We start from the raw sequence: 17,257 nt of genomic DNA, 5'->3' as shown, positions 1-17,257 counted from the left end.
TTTAATTTACTTTTGTGAAACCTTTAATACACAAGTCTCATATTCCAAATGCATCATGGCCTATAACAACCAGTAACAACTGTAGCACTACTACTGAATTGTACAGCTTCGGAGCACTTTATGAACCACAATTAATCCTCTCAACATCCCTCTAAGGGAGGAAAGTTATGGTATCTGCAGTTTACAGACAGGAAAATTGAAGCAAGAACTAACGATCAACCCTAACATCATCATGTTCTGTTCTATGTGCAAGGCTCATTTCTTTGACCTGCCTTTTCCAATACAAACACAAAGCAGTACACACACATTTAAAAAACAAAAACAAAAACCCTACAATACACAACACTACACTGAGCATGCAATTCTCCCCCTCTGGAGATGAGGAGAAAAAAACCAACAAACATTTAGCAGTTGTTAGTCCTGTTGCTTAATGCAGGACTGGAAAGTGCTCACATACTACAGTGATGAAGGTAGTATATCAATTTTAACAGACTAGACTCAAAGACATAAGTGAATTACTAAACCTTTGCATGGACACAAAATTGGTATCCATATTCACATCTTCATCTGAAAAAATTCTCTGTGGCTATCCGCATCCACATCCTCAGACGCTGATACGAAATGGGCAGATCTGCAAATCTGCAGGGTTCTAGATACAAAATTTGTATCCACATAGAACAACAAGAAGTCCTGTGGCACCTTATAGACTAACAGATATTTTGGAGCATAAGCTTTCATGGGCAAAGACCCGCTTCATCAGATATATGACTGTCCCCCCCGAGCCCCAACTCATGCATTTGATGAAGTGGGTCTTTGCCCACAAAAGCTTATGCTCCAAAATATCTGCTAGTTTATAAGGTGCCACAGGACTTCTTGTCGTTCTCGAAGATAAAGACTAACATGGCTGCCTCTGTGACACTTATCCACATAGAGTTATAGAATCCTCGGGCTGGAAGGGACCTTAGGAGGTCATTGAGTCCAGTCCCCTGCCCAAAGCAGGATCACCCCATCTGCAGCTATACCTACCAAAATGAGGCATGGATATCCACATCCACATTTTCAGCATTGCAGGGCTCTATGAATGACCAGCTGGCTCCTCTAGCACACTTTTCATCAGCAGGTCTCAGCATTTTTATTAAATGTACCCCTACGAGGCAGTGAAGTGCTAATCTCCCCATTCAACAGATGCAGGAGGGAGGCACAGAGAGGCGAAGTCCCTTAGCTAAGGTTACACAGGAAGCTTGTGAAAAAAACAATGAACTGAACACGGGTCTCTCAAGAGCTAGACTAGTACCCTAGCCACTGAACCAGCAAGGCAATGAGGATGACTTGGGGATAATAACTGTGAAAGGAAGCGCAAGAACAGTCAAGGCACACAACTGTAAACTGTGTGACACAGCACAAGTGGGACTGTAAAATTCACCACCACAAGAACAAATCAATACTTGTCACCCTATTTATTTATGTTTTTTAATCATTTGTAATTCTGCTGGAATGAACTGTCTAAAATATGTATAAGGGACCAAACACAGTCCTTGGAGATCCAGATTCCAGCTTCTGGCTTCCCTCCCCAGTAGCACAAACGGAACAGCCAACACAGAATACAGACAACTCTATTCAAGCAGTCTTTTATTGAGATCTAGAGAGAACTATCTACAAAGATCAGCTGTCTCCCCACATCCAGCAGCTCTCTATTAATGATTAAGCTGGGTAAAACAAAATTTAAAAAAAAAACAATAAAAGATATAGAATTCTTATTAATATCACATCCACCATCTCAAAGTTTCTTTCTCAGATGAAACAAACATTTTCACATTGTTTTATCTCCATCAAAGTAGGTGACCTAGGGAGCTCTTATTGCCTTGGTCTCACATGCTACCAGCTGACGATGAAGTCCATTCTGCAACCCAAGGATTTGCCTCATTCTTCCAGCAGCACAATTTGCTATACTTAGCTGTTAAATCCAAATTTTACTTGCAGGTAAGTGCAGGTAGAACTCTCATGGCATTTAATACGCAGAGATTTTGTAGAAGCCATAAATCCAGCCCCATAATCTCATCCATAACACTATGACTACTGAAATGTAGTACTTGTACTCTGAATGGAGCATAGGTCATCTACAAGACTCCTCCACTTCACTCTGCCTCAGGACAAAACTTCTAACTGAGCCCGTAAGTATCCCAGTTGTTGCCCTTCAAGCTCAGCAGATCTTCTCCACATTGCCCAAGGTCTTCCTCTTTTACGTTTTCCCTGTGGGTTCCATTTGAGAGCTTGATGGACTATGCTGGCTGATGGTTTCCCGAGAGAGTGGACTAACCATCCCCACTTGCTTCTCTTGATTTGAATGTCAAATGGTTCCTGCCCCGCTCTGTTCCAAAGCTCCTCACTTGTGACCAAGCCTTGCCATTTACTGTGCAGGATGTACCTCAGGCACCTGTTTATGATGTCCATAGCTTATGATCTGAAGACGTTTTAGTATGCCAGATCTCACATCCATACCAGAGCACACTCTTCAGATTTGTGTTGAGGATCCACAGTTTTGTCTTCACAGATATCATTGGTAAACTCCACATGGGAAGGAGCCTGTTGCTCCTTGCAGCCTGTTGCTTTCCCTATCCCAGTATTGATATCCTTACCTGTTCCTCTGTCCCTGCCCATAACACTCCCTAAATAGGTGAACTGCTCCACATCTTCCAGGTCACACCCTCCCAGTGTAACGGTGGTGTTGTTGGACTGCTTGATCCTCACTGTCTTGGTCTTTCCTTTGTTAATGTTCAATCCAGTCATTGAGGCGCATTTGTCTAGTGTTGCAACCTTTTCTTCTATGTTTTCATGTCAGTGGGAAAGAATGGTGACTTTCAAGAGCTAGTGAACTGCCCTGCCCTGGAACCTTCCGAGTTACCACCTGCAAATATATCTCTGCAAATTAACAGCAAGAGATATACCAAAAAAAAGAAATCAGAAAAGCCATTGCCCCTCTGAAAAGTGGAAAAATACCTGGTCCAAACAACATTCCTGCAGAAGCAATGAAGGCAGGTAGTGAGACCTCAGTCAACATGACGTATAATCTATTTGCGAAAATTTGGGACTCTGAAGAGACATCACAAGACTGGAAACATGGTTACCTTATAAAGCTTCCACAAGAAAGGCAACCTGAAGGAATGCATGAACTGGAGTGGTATCACATTACTGTCTATTCCAGGAAAAGTGTTCAGAAGGATTCTCTTGGAGAGAGTGAAGATAGAAATTAATAAGACAGCCAGGGAAGAACTGGCCAGCACAGCTTCCAAAGTGAGAGATCCTGTCCTGACCAAATAGCACCTCTCAGAGTAATCACACAACAGTTGCTTGAGTGAAATTCCCCCTCCGTATGTAACCTTCACAGTCTTTGAAAAAAGCCTTTGACTACGTTGATAGAGAAACTTTGTGGAAACTGCTGTAACACCATGGCATCCCATACAACATTATTAACCTGATCCATTCCAAGTACCAACCATTGACATGCCAAGTTGTTCATAATGGTCTCTTGACAAAATCCTTCGCTGTACTCTCAGGAGTGTGTCAAGGGTGCCTACTGTCACATTTCCTATTCTTGATCACAATGGACTGGATTACGAACAGGACAACAGATGGCCATCACGAGGCATTCAGTGGACACTTTTCAAACAACTAGAGGACAATGATTCCCTAGCACTAGCTATTTTCCATCTTAATCATTTATCATGTTAAGAGCTTCAAACAACCAAATATTGCACTTTAAATTCCTTTTTAACACCACAGTATTTCAGAAGCCCAGAGAGCCGTCACACTGCAGTTGTATAACTTCCACCTGTAGTTTTTTTTTTCCCATCTGTCTGCTTAAAAAAAGGCTTTTGTTTGTTTTATTAAGTTGTTTTAAAGATTAAATATTTGCAGTTTGTTCTACTTCATACAAAGATTAACAATATGACCCTTGGCTGAACAATATCTATCTGGCCAACCTATAAGGGGGAAAACAAAAAACAAAAAACACCAGATCAAGAAATTGTTGCAGTTCAACAGGACATTCCCATAAAGTCCTGAAGATTACTTGTTCAAACAACAAGTCACCACAACATTTGTCTCCCCGCACCCACCTGCCTTCCCGCTCCCCCTTGTTTGTTACTGTGTCATTAATGGCAATGCCTACACGGTATCTTATCCTTAAATACTGGCCTGCTGTAGATATGTGGTGTGTCTCACTCACAACTAAAATATGAATTTACAAGACAGGGATTGATGGAGTCAGCAAACACTACTGTACTGAGCAGCAGCATGTGCTGAATTGGAAGAAAAAAAATGAAGAGAACAAATTACTATTTTTAATAGATTTTACACCCTAAAAGTAACGAGGCTCCTTGTAGTAAACTGAGCAGATCATATGGCAGGATTCTACATTTCACTGGACTTGCTCTAAGCTCACCCTGAGTCAGAACAATGGTCACCCTCTGACAGAGCAAGAGTGGCTCTGATGAGTAAATACAGGAAGATTTGTCAAGGTAGTGCTTTGCAGACCGTTGCCTGGGAGACACCCTTTCCAATGTAGCAAGTGTAAACATCTCCTTAAATTCTAAGGCAGTGCTTCCCAAACTTTTCAGCATCAAACCCCCCCTTTTGATTTTTGAGAAACCCTCATGCCCTCCACCTCTTCTTTACCATCATCCAACCCCCCTTTTAACAAAAAATTCAATTAATAATTTAAAATAAACACAAAAAATGATATAAAAATGTTATTTACAATTTAAAATAAGTACAAATAGTTTTTCTTGGCTCCTTGTAGGTGCCTGTTGCATCCCCAGCTGGCCAGCTGCCTGAGCCCCATACCAGCTGCCAGAGCTGCCCATGCCAGCTGCCTGCCTTCTTGAGTCCCTGTGAGGCCAGAGCCACCCATCTGAGCCAACTGAGCCCTGTGCTGCTAAGGCCAGCTGCCCGCCCACCCGCCAGCCACTGGGGCCAGCCGCTGGGGCCCCACGCTGCCAGGGCCAGCTGTCCAGCTGCCCCAGCCGCTTGCCCAACCCCCATGATGCTGAAGCCACACACCCACCCGCCCCTGCCGCCTGCCCGCCTGAGCCCCACACTGTCAAGGCCAGTGGCCCACCCACCGGCTGCCCAAGCCCCATGCTGCTGCAGCCAGCAGTCTGCCTGTCAGACAGAACCACCCAAGTCTAGAGATGTCAGGGCCAGCTGCCCAAACACCATGAATCCCCCTGCCTGAGCCCCTCCCCTCCCCCAAAGCCCAGCACTCCCAGACCCCCACTCTCACCTCATGCCCCTCCCCGAGCCAGGCATCCCCAAACCCCCCATCTAACCCCATCCTTCTCCCCCTCTCCCCAGTCCACACTTACTCACTTTTGCAGCAAGCAGCTAGTTCCACATGGGTCTTCCCCGGCTGCCTGCTTTTTATAGCGGTTGCACCAGGTTGCCCATGTAAAATGGCAGGGGCTGAGAGCTGGAAGCAAAGGCCAGCTTCTTCTTCGGGTTGGAGGAATGACGGGGAGTCTGGGTCACCTTGTGCCCTGCCAGAATTTCTTCATACCCCCCCAGTTTGGGAAACCATGTTCTAAGGCTTTGAGGCTGCAAAAACTTACAAGTTGACTTAACACATGGGAGTGGCTCCACATGAGTAATTCTTTGCAGGATTGGGCCCTATGCATTTAAGGTGTAAGGAGGGAAAAGTACAACGTTTCTTCAGGATGCAGTTTAATTTCACAAGTCTGAAATACACGCAGCTGGCTAGCAAGGAACTGGACACTATTCAGCAACAATGTGTGTCATTATTGTATCTGAGCACATCTCCAGTGGGTGGTCAATACAGATTAAATCAGCTTCCTGGACCATTTTCCCAAGACAAAACAAGTAGGAAGGTATTTGACTTAAGATCCCAGCCAGACTTCTAGTGTTACATGAGTGGACCAGTGAGACATAAATTTAAATCAAAAAGACCATTATGCTCTTCAATAGTGAGAAAAGGGCTGCACACGTTTTATTTAGCTTTGCTTCCAAAGCACCTGATGGGCTTGCAGAAGTAAACTGTTTTATTTAGCAATTTATTGAAATCATGAGAATGAGAGACAGAAAATAACTATTCACTCAGCCTACCTGGGCCAATCTTAGGTTTGCCAGTGCAGGTTTCATAGCAAAGCTAAGCATTTAGGTGCTGATAATATGCATTTAAAAAAATAAAGAGTTCTCTTTTTCATTGTAACTGGTCTCCCTCAATTTCTCCTCCATGTCCATTCCCAGTCACCTGTTAGTTTCCCCATCACCAGCTTTAGTTTGTTTCTCATTTTTAGCTTTGATTTCTGGCTGACCCTGACTCAGAAAAGCTTCCTTGCTCAGAACATTGAAGAATATGGTTTAACTTTAAACACATGGTTGAGTCCTACTGAAGTTAAGGGACCATACGCATTTGCTTTAAGTATTTTCCTGGATCAGGGCCTGTGTTTGCGAATCCAGGGATTATTCACTTCCAAGGAGTCATGCCTGCATAGAAATCGCAACCTCGCCCTTCCCCGCTCACTGCTTTGTGGGATTTATAATATTCGGTGCTCTGAGGGCAGGATAAAATTTCAAGGCACTCCTGGAAACTCTTACTTCTTTCACTTTTGCTCAGCGAGAAGAAATATCATGCCAGATTACTGAACTGACTAATTCCCCACTGTGCCAGAGACATAAACCATCCATTAATAGTGAAACCATTCTGCTGTATGCAGTTCTGCAGGTGTTATTAATGCTGTACATCAAGTGGGACAGATTCAGAGGGACAAAAATTCTCAGCCACTGGCCCTCACACCAATATTTTAGCTCCTCAGAAAAAGGGCATGAAAGGGATGATAGACAGACATGGCCAGAAGGGGCTTTGCATGTTCTCATAACCCCAGCTTGTTCAGGGACATTTTCACTACGTTGTCAAAATAGCAGCATCTTTTTCTTTTATTTTGAAGGTTAGAGTACACAATTCCAGAGGGGGCTTTACAGCTGGATTTATTAGCGATGGAATTACAATGCTGGGCCTCTCTGTTTATCGTTGGGCCAGGGAAAAAAAACAAATGATCTTTTCTCTCTTATTTGCAGGCCCATTTCACTTCTTCCCCACATAGAAGCAGTACCTCAAACCATGTGGCCACTCTCCTCCCCACAGAGGATCTGACCGCTGCTGAGAGCGGCTCCCATTAGCCTAAGGGAAACAACACCCAGGAATAGTTTGAGTGTTTAGCTAGTTTAGCTGGCAACATGCAAAGCTCCCTTGTTTGTATTCTGAACCGTCTATAATCATTTCTGGTTTTGCTGAATGCTAAGGTGAAGTGAGCCAGCAAGAAAGAAACCCACAGGCCGTGTCTACACTAGCCCAAAACTTCGAAATGGCCATGCAAATGGCCATTTCGAAGTTTACTAATGAAGCGCTGAAATACATATTCAGCGCTTCATTACCATGCGGGCAGCCGCAGCACTTCAAAATTGACGTGGCTCATCCTGACGGGGCTTCTTTTCGAAAAGACCCCGCCAACTTCGAAGTCCCCTTATTCCTATGAGCAGATGGGAATAAGGGGACTTCGAAGTTGCCCGGGTCCTTTTGAAAAGGAGCCCCATCTGGATGAGCCATGCGGCAGCGAGCCGCGTCAATTTCGAAGTGCTGCAGATGCCCGCATGCTAATGAGGCACTGAATATGTATTTCAGCACTTCATTAGTAAACTTTGAAATGGCCATTTGCACGGCCATTTCGAAGTTTTGGGCTAGTGCAGACACGGCCACAGACTGCCCCATTCTCCAGGTATGTGAAATATACTACTAAAAATAAAGCACAGCTTTTCCACCAGCACTGTTATTTGGAAGGCAAAAAAATAACACTAATTACACTTGGAACTTTTTATGATTTCTTCAAACTTACAAACACAAAACTTACAGATGCCCAAGCATTAAAACTGAGACTGGGACTCACCTCCCATTCATGAACACATCACAAAACATGTTGCACCAAGCGAGGGATTCCTCTTATTCCCATCAAACAACTCCAAACCAGCATGCTCCAAACCAACTAACATGCCTCTGAGCCCCATGATATGCTGTCCCAGGAAGAAGACATGCACTCCCTGTAGCAGCTCCAGGAGCCTTTCTGTTTTGGTTTTAGAGATGAGGAGATTGTTCATTTTTATGTTCAGAGTCTCAAGCATCCTGGATTTCTGATAAAAATCATGAAATTACATGGGTACCCCAGGTACAATGTCTCGAGGCAGAGACTGGAAAATGAGGGGAGAAAAAGTTACAGGACAGTTGGCTCTGACCATATGGTAAGAAAGCTGAGCATTAAGGGGCTGAAAACATTCCAGAATTCAACTGGGGGATTTGCTATGCCACAGGGCGAGACTGAGCCATCTGGGCTTTAGAATCACAATGTTATTCCACCATGACTCTTCCTCCCTTTATTGTAAATCACAGCAGAAAATGGCTTAGAAAGTTAGTCAGAGCACAGAACAATCTAATAACATCCAGGAAGTGCTTCCAACTGGTGCACTAGATAGCTTTATCTAGGTGTGTGATGAAATCTCTCAGAGGATTTCACACTTCCTAGTGGATCACTACAACTTTCTGAAAATTAAAAATAATTGTAAAAAGAACACATAATGAGTGGAACTTGACGGAGGGGGAAGAAGTTACCTATTGCTCAACTCTCTCCTCTGTGCAGAATGGCATATAAAGTAGAGTTTGCTCTCGATTTTCTGTGTTTTAATTATGTTGGAAACCATCCCATGAATCTGGAATTCTGCCATTATTGGATGGTCATGTTTCCATGGTGCTGAAAAGGAGGAGGGGTAAAGTTGCACTATCTATTTCTACTTCCCACTTAGGACTTGCCTACACAGGAATTCCAAAGTGAGTTATATTTAAGTGAACTAAGGTCAATTCACTTCTAAACGAGACTAGCCACACAGGGATTTAACGTGCTTTAATAATACATTTTAAATACACGTCTACCGTTGGATTTTCTCCCCACCAAACACCTCTTTTTCTGCTCTGGCCTTTCAAGAACCCGCTTCCATGTACCTCTGGATTCCAAATGAGAGGAGGAGCAGATGTATTGAGAAGATATTTGAATGACCAGTCTCACGCTATTTCTGGCCCCAATTAAAGCAACAGAAATCTACATAAGACTGTTTGCCTCTGAGTTCCAATGCATTCTGAGGAAACCAGTATCAGGTAAGCTAGGGTGAGTATGCAGTTACCTGTGCTGATCTGAAAGGAGCAACTGAGCCTTTTGGATGTTCTCCCATCACTGAACTGGATAAGCTTTGCAGGAAAAATCCAGACAACAGGCAAATGTTCCGTCCAGTGTTTTCTGGGGGCAATTGATTTTCAGCACCGCAGCAGAACAGGCACATGTCCCATCCCTAGAGGTTTTTAAGTCCTATTGTGGCAAAGTGATATTCTGGCTCGAATGATTTAGTTGGGATTAATCCTGCTTCTAGCAAGGAGTTGGAATTGACGACATGCTGAGGTCTCTTCCAACCCTGTGATTCTATGTAAACAGTGAAACAAACAAACAATGCATAACGTCTGAAGTGGTGATGCTCAAACGGTGCCTTTTTCTGAAAGGCAGAGACCTACAGCTCTTGCAATTTGCAACGGAATTTACATCTCTCAACACTTTAGTAAAATTCCCTTCCCTCCCTATGACTTGTAATTTAAGCTTGTAATCATCTCCTCAGTGAAATTATAAGGTTGGAGCGATGGATGAGAGAGACATGGGGCAGGGAGAAAGCTGTGGCAGGAGACTGCATTTCTACACATCAGAAAATTAACTCAGAACCCCAAGTGAGCCTGCACCACAGAGGAAATGCTTCAAAGCCACCAACAAGATTGACTGCTAAGTAATGGGAATGAAAACCCCAACAATCTAAAGGTATCAGTGAATGAATACCTATTTATATATTACTACACGCCAATTTGCTTACACATAATTAAACAGGATAATGCATTTACCCTGTCTTTTCTCAACATTTGTCAATCAAAGATCATAATGAGCTTTACAAAGATGAAGTAAGCGCTCTGACCAGCTATTTGACAAATGGGTAACTTTGAAAGTGGCCGACTCATAGCGGCCCACAGAGACAGTGGCAGAGCAGAAAATGGTACTCAGGTTTCTTGATTCTTGTACCCATGTCTTGTCCACTGAACCACACTTCCTATACATATATAATTTTTTTTACAGGAAGAATAAAGCACCTTATTTGCTAAATCTAGATGCCCAGGAGAAAATCAGCTTGAAAAGAGTTTATCATTCAAAAACTTGTTTAAAATAGTCAGTTATTGTTGCTAGGCTTATGCACTGCTGTAATTTATCACTTTATCTACGAAGCCCAGGCACTTAAATCCATGGAAATCATTAGACGTGCTATATCACACACAACTTATTCCTGTCAAATAGAAATAAGTGCACTTTTTAATTATAACAAAACTGGAAACAAGGATTTTCAAAATGTTGCCCAGACATTACTACCATTATTCCTCTACAGGTTGAACCTCTCTTGTGCAGCACCCTTGGGACCTGACTGGTGCGGAGCAATAGAATTTGCTGGACCACAGGAGGTAACTATTTTCTAGCACTTTACGAACACTTCTAAGAGCCCAGTAAGCAGTGGAAGACATTTAAGGGTAAATTACATCTAATTAACAGCACAGAACACTGAGAGCCAGGAATGGTGTCTGGAAATAATATTTAAGAGACCATAGGAAACTTGGCCACACCCATGAAAAATGGTCATCTGACTAACTAAAAGCATGCTGGATTATGCAGTCTGCCAGACAAGAGAGTTCCAGATTATAGAGGTTCAACCTGTAGCTTCATTTTCCAAAAATAGTTCATGAGCTAACATACAGATAAAATAAATTAGACTGAAATAAACATGACACACTGTCATTATAGCCTAAGGTCAGGGAGCATCTACACCTATCTGCATCTTAAAAGCATGAACAACAAGAACAAGCACTATTTGCACAGCTACCATCCTCACTTCCTCAAAATCCACTCTTTCTACTTGTCATTCTGTTTTGGCCACTCATAGCCCCTTCCCCCTCTAATTTTGCACGTTCTGCACAAGTTAACCCTAATGGGTCAAAGTGGTACCAAGCACGTTCAGGTTCCAACTGTGCCACACTCCTTGTAGAAGCAGATATATAGGACTGCATGGTAAACTCTTTGCAGCAGTGTCTGTGTCTTTTGAAGAAGAGCTCCGTGTAGCTTGAAAAGCGTCTCTTTCCACAGCAGAAACTGGTCCAATTGGATTACCTCACCCACCTTATCCCTGACATGTTTTGAGCACATAATAAAAATAAATAAATCTGCTGAAGCACCTTCGTTAATTTTTGAGGGATGCTGCACAGCATGGATTCTTCGGAGGCCATTTTAAAAGCCAGAAAGCATCACCAGCTAACATCGCTTTCAAATCCAGAAAACAAGCAGTGGAAAAAATTTAGAAAGGTTTGCAGAAGTTTTGTAACTGAACCAGGGAAGTAGCCACGTTGGAAAAATAGCTCTTTTTTGGCAGTGTTGCATACTGGTTTTTAAGAAGAAACAGACTGAATAGCGGCAACAAGATCTACAAAATGTAATATTTAAGGTATGTCATTTTTAACAGGTAACACCACAAACAGAGACTTTTTAAAGGTGAGCCACAAAGCTTAAACAAAACAAAATAAAATTTCTGAACACAAATAACACCAAAATGTCCTTTTAAAAACAAACATAAAAGAAAAATAAATTTCTTCTGCCCTTACTTGTTTAAACCTGAGTTGTCACAAGTGGTGACAGTATGAATGTTTTTCCCAAAGCTTCCTCAGCCAACTGCCATTCATTTTTTTACACTTATCTATGACTGGCTTTGGGCTCCTTCACTTGTACTTTTCAGATTCGCAATCCTGATTTTACCCCTTTGTTTTACATTAACTGGATCTTTGGAGGAAGGGGGAGTCAAATGAAGGGAAGAGAATAGACTTCAAGACTGGTGTGGAATGTCTTTGTGCAAGATTTTTTAGGTTTTGGACGGCGTTATATTTATGCTAGCTGATTCCCTGTTTACTTTTTATGTTTTCATTAAGTGTTTCTTAGGTCCCTATTGACAGCCACTAAATGAGTCAAGAGACCAGAGTTCTATCCCTGGCTTTGCTACTCACAAGCTATAGAGCTCTGTACTGAAGCTATCTCACCTCACAACAGAAGAACACCACACCTCCATCCACTGTGAGGTAAGGCTTAATTCATTTTTCTTCAGAGGACTTATTTTGGAACCAGCTGGCCACTATAGTACTCGGAACACACTGGCAGATTTGCAGCCAGCCATTCTGAGGGACAGTATACATTGAGTCTGTTCTGCTAAGGCTATGATTTGAAGAAGTGGGTCTGTCCCACGAAAACTCATCACCTCATAGATTATTTTGTTAGTCTTTTAAGTGCTACATGACTGTTTTTTGTTTTGATGGTATATTTTAGTTTTTCTGGAACAACGATCCTGTGTGCACACTTTATTTCAGGATAAATGATTTTATTCCAGATTAATTACTCAGCTTCATAAACACGACAAATGCTCTTGAAGTCACTTGCTTCAGGACAGAATGCTCATATAGAGTGCTAGTCATGGTGGATTAGCTACAGAAGAGTGAGTATTCTAGAACAGCTATGCAGCTCAATTTCCTCTGCACTTCAAAATTGTTTTTACAGATACATTCTTCTTAAACCTACCCATGGATGATAAACAGCAAGATAGTGAAGAAAACCACCCATCAAAAATCTCTTCCCATTCCGAGTTTCTGAATTTCCACACAAAATGAGGCCTTCAAACAGCTGTACTACAAGAAAAAAATACAGAGAAACTGCTGTGCTGTGATGCACTACACTTGTTTAGTTATAGGGCAGAAATCAATGTCTCTTTAGAACACTTAAAGCAAACCGTTCTTTTCAATTTGTGGCTGGGTCCAGCCTTAACCTACAAGTCCCACATTACAATCACAAGTCCTGCCAAAAAGCATCAATCACAGAAAGAAACCATAATCACCACCCTGTCCTTGTAGATTTCAATTGTGATTTTCACTTTTGCTCCAGATCTAAATGGAATATATTTGGATGCAAGAAGACTGATCTCTCTAATTCAAAGTTCTCTCTGCAGACACAATACCAAAAGAAATGACACTGCCAAGCTACCAAAGACTTTACTGACTCAAAACACACTTACAAAAATTTGCATTTTGTTCTCAGAAATTTATTCTTTATTTATTCTTGCTTTTCTTCCTTTCTCGACAAGTACCGCCTCTGGGCATTCCTTCAGCTCTTCCGGAAGGTCTCCATCCGCAGGACAATGCACACAGTATACGTTAATCAGAAGGGGTCATGTATACCTCACTGATGTACATCCTTGGAAATTTGGACAGCAATTTAGACAGGCATTTCTTAAACTATGTTCACCAGAACACTGGTGTTCTGTGAACAACTTGCAAGTGCGCTGCAACAATTTGGGAAAATAATCCAAAGTATATATATTCTGTTATTAAAACCAGATACAATATTACTTCTTCATTGCTAGGATACCTGATTAAAATTACTTTATTTTGTTTTTGCTGTATATGTTGTTGTTTGTTTTGTTATTAGTCTGACAACAATTTTTTTTGAAAAAATGTTCATAGGTGTTCTGCATGAAAAATAATATTGTTTGGCGTTCCAGGGTCTCAAAAAGTCTGAGAAACACTGGTTTAGACCAATGCAATTTTACGAATTGGTTGGCTGCTATCCTGGGTGTTACCGCTTATGAGATACAAATGCTACCATCCTCAGACTAATTCACTGGCTAACTTCTGACCTAGGATTGGAAGTTAAACCCTTAGGAGTTCACAGCATTGTTGGTCTATGCCTTTGTTTGGTAAGCCACAATGACATCTTTAAAAGCGCACCTAATTTGGCAACTACTGAAAATATTTTCTGTAGTACAAACAGTTCCATGACACTGTACTTATCGCTGTAATCTGAATCAATAAATACTGAACCACTCATTTATCCTTCATTCAAACCAAAACCAACTACAACTACAAGCCTGTCATTATATCTGTGCTGTGCAAAAGCCAAGAATAGCAGGAGGCAACACTGCTCCCTTTGCCTCACAGACAAATATTTAAATGAGAAACGATCAAAGCTAGCCATGAATGGAAAAGTTAAGTGCAAAATGTTGGAAACAAAAAAGGAGAAAGTTCTGCAAGTGGACAAGTTTACAAATGGGAGGACAGCGGTTGTTCAGTGGCTGAGATGGAAGCAGAGGACAATGGATTGGGTAGTGAGGCCTCAGGAGGCCAGATGACACACACATACCACTACACAACAACAGCATATTGTTCTACTAATTGATATAGATGACAACGGGTACAGCAAACCATCAGTACATCTTCAATCACACAGGACAGTAGAACAGTGTCAGTGAATTCAATGCATCCTAGGAAGTGAGAGAAGCAATAATTTCAGGAGTCTTGCTCCATAGGATGTCAGCCTCTAAAAATGTATTTGCATTGTAACTAGTGAAAGAGGTCATCTGTGTTCTCATGCCACCTCCTCCAGGCTTTATAAAAATTGGCCTAAGATGTGTTACGCAAAACAGGTCATGTAACAGATCAATTTCATAGTTATAATCTGCTGAATCTGCACATCCTGTTTTTTGTGCATATATCACTTTTGTATGTGAAGTTAGAAATCTAAAATGTGAATCTGTTTATACTTACAGGAGAAAAAGGGTAAGAATAAATACTGTAGTAAATTTTCAAAATGGAGAAGGGTAACTAGTGACACTCCCCACGGGTCAGTCCTCAGACCCATCCTGTTCAACTTATTCATAAATGATCTGGAGAAAGGGGTAAACTGTGAGGTGGCAAAGTTTGCAGGTGATACTAAACTGCTCAGGATAGTTAAGATCAAAGCAGACTGTAAAGAACTTCAAAAGGATCTCACAAAACTTAGTGACTGGGCAACAAAATGGCAAATCAAAGTTAATGTGGATAAATGCAAAGAAATGCACATTGGAAAAATAACCACAACTATACATACAATATGACAGTGGCTAAGTTAGCTGCAGCTGATCAGGAAAGATATCTTGGAGTCATTCTGGATAGTTTTCTGAAAACATTCACGCAGTGTGTAGCAGCAGGCAAAAAAGCAACCAGGATGTTAGGAATTATTTGAATAAGATGGAGAATATCTTATTGCCCTTATATAAAACCATGGTACGCCCACATCTTAAATATTGCATACAGATGTGGTCAACTCATCTCTAAAAAGATATGCTGGCATTAGAAAAGGTTCAGAAAAGAGCAACTAAAATGGTTAGGGGTTTGTAATGGGTCCCCTACGAAGAGAGATGAAAGAAACTAGGACTTTTCATCTTAGAAAAGAGGAGGCTAAGGCAGGATACGACAGAGGCATATAAAATTATGAGTGATGTGGAGAAAGTGTACAAGGAAAAATTATGTACTTTTCCCATAATATAAGAACTAGGGGATACAAAATGCAATTAATGGGCAGCAGGTTTAATACAAATAAAATGAAATTCTTCACACAGCGCACAGTCAAAATGTGGAACTCCTTGACAGAGGAAGCTGTAAAGTCTAAGATTATAACAGGGTTTAAAAAAGACCTAGATAAATTCATGTAGGTTAGGTCCATTAATGGCTATTATCCAGGATGGGTAAGGAATGGTGTCCCTAATTTCTTTTTGTCAGAGGCTGGAGATGGACGGCAGGAGAGAGATTGTTACCTGTTCGGTTCACTCCCTCTGGAACACCTGGTATTGGCCACACTTGGCAGACAGGATACTGGGCTAGATGGACCTTTGGTCTGGCCTAGTACAGCTATTCTTATGTACTGGCTGAACCTTTGAAATCTGGGATGCTCTCATTCAGCAACATCCATAGAATCATAGAATCCAAGGTCTGGAAGGGACCTCAGGAGGTCACCAAGTCCAGTTCCCTGCCTAAAGCAGGATCAACCCTAACTAAATCATCCCACCCAGGACTTAAAAACCTCAAGGGATGGAGATTCCACCTCTCTGAGTAACACATTCCAGTGCTTCACCACTCTCCTGGGGAAATAGTTTTTCCTAACATCTAACCTACACCTCTCCCTCTGTAACTTGACACCATTGCTCCTTTTTCTGCTGTCATTCACTGCTGAGAACAGACTCTTTCCATCCTCTTTAGAGCTCCTCTTCAGGACGTTGAAGGCTGCTGTCAAATCTCCCCTCACTCTTCTCTAGTGCTTACTAAACATGCCTAGATCCCTCAGCCTCTGTTCATAGGTCACGTGCTCCAGCCCCCTAATCATTTTGTTGCTCTCCGCTGGACCCGCTCCACTGAATCCACATCCTTTCTATATTGGGGGGCCCAGAAATGTACACAATACTCCATCTGTGGCCTCACATAACCCTGGCAGCTGGGAATGGAGGCCTGCTTGGAGTCTGGCAGAAGGAAGTCTTAGCCCAGCCAGGCAGCCACAGATCCAGGGGGACCAGCAGTAGCTGGGGAGCTGTATGCAGGAGTCTAGGGAGGAGAAACTGGGGAGCTGCTGTGGCTGGGAAGCCAGCAAAGGGCCACAGCGGCCACACAAGGGAGTCGGCAGTGAGCAGCAGGGCCATGGTGGTGGCACAGAGCAGGGTTTGGGGAGCCAGTGGGCTGTGGTGGTTGGGGAGCTGGTCAAGAAGCCAGATGTGGAGCAGCACTGCTGGGGAGCAGCAGGGAGAGATGGACCTGTGGCAAGGAAACCACAGCCAGGGCTGGGAAGCTAGCATCCAGGGTGAGGAGTGGGGGCCAGAATGGGAAGCCTGCTGCTTGCATCTGTGGTCAGGAAGCTGGAAGTCCTGTGGCCAGGGCTAGGGAGTGGAGGCGGAAAGCCTACGGAGCTGGGGCCAGAAACTGGAGGTAGTATCAGGGAAGTAGCCAGGGCTGGAGGCTGGGAGGACAGCCCCCTGGGCACTGACCTCCCTTGGTCTGGCAAAATCTCTGGTCTGGACTATTCAGGTCCTGCGGTTGCCAGAACAGGCAGGTTCAGTCTGCCGTTCTAAATATGTTAATGAGAGACCTTCTTGATGCCCTGGAACCTGAATGGCTCGGTGATCAAGACAATAACCTGTGGAAGTCGTGCTTATCCTGTATGCCAACTATGGCTGGTCCTAGTAACATTTGTGATCATGCCAACTGGAATTAATTTTGAACTGGTAT

At 42.7% G+C, this 17,257-nt stretch overlaps 1 protein-coding gene across 8 annotated transcripts in view; it reads right to left on the bottom strand.

The window, feature by feature from the left end:
• Window positions 1-17,257, bottom strand: part of ARHGAP32 (Rho GTPase activating protein 32) — a 407,411-nt gene that overhangs the window by 110,868 nt on the left and 279,286 nt on the right. The window lies entirely within an intron of this gene.

This window comes from Carettochelys insculpta, chromosome 25 (genome assembly GCF_033958435.1).
Source record: "Carettochelys insculpta isolate YL-2023 chromosome 25, ASM3395843v1, whole genome shotgun sequence".
Lineage (NCBI taxonomy): Eukaryota > Metazoa > Chordata > Testudines > Carettochelyidae > Carettochelys > Carettochelys insculpta.
The sequence above is the reverse complement of the archived record's forward strand: the minus strand, read 5'-3'. Positions and strand labels throughout refer to the sequence as shown.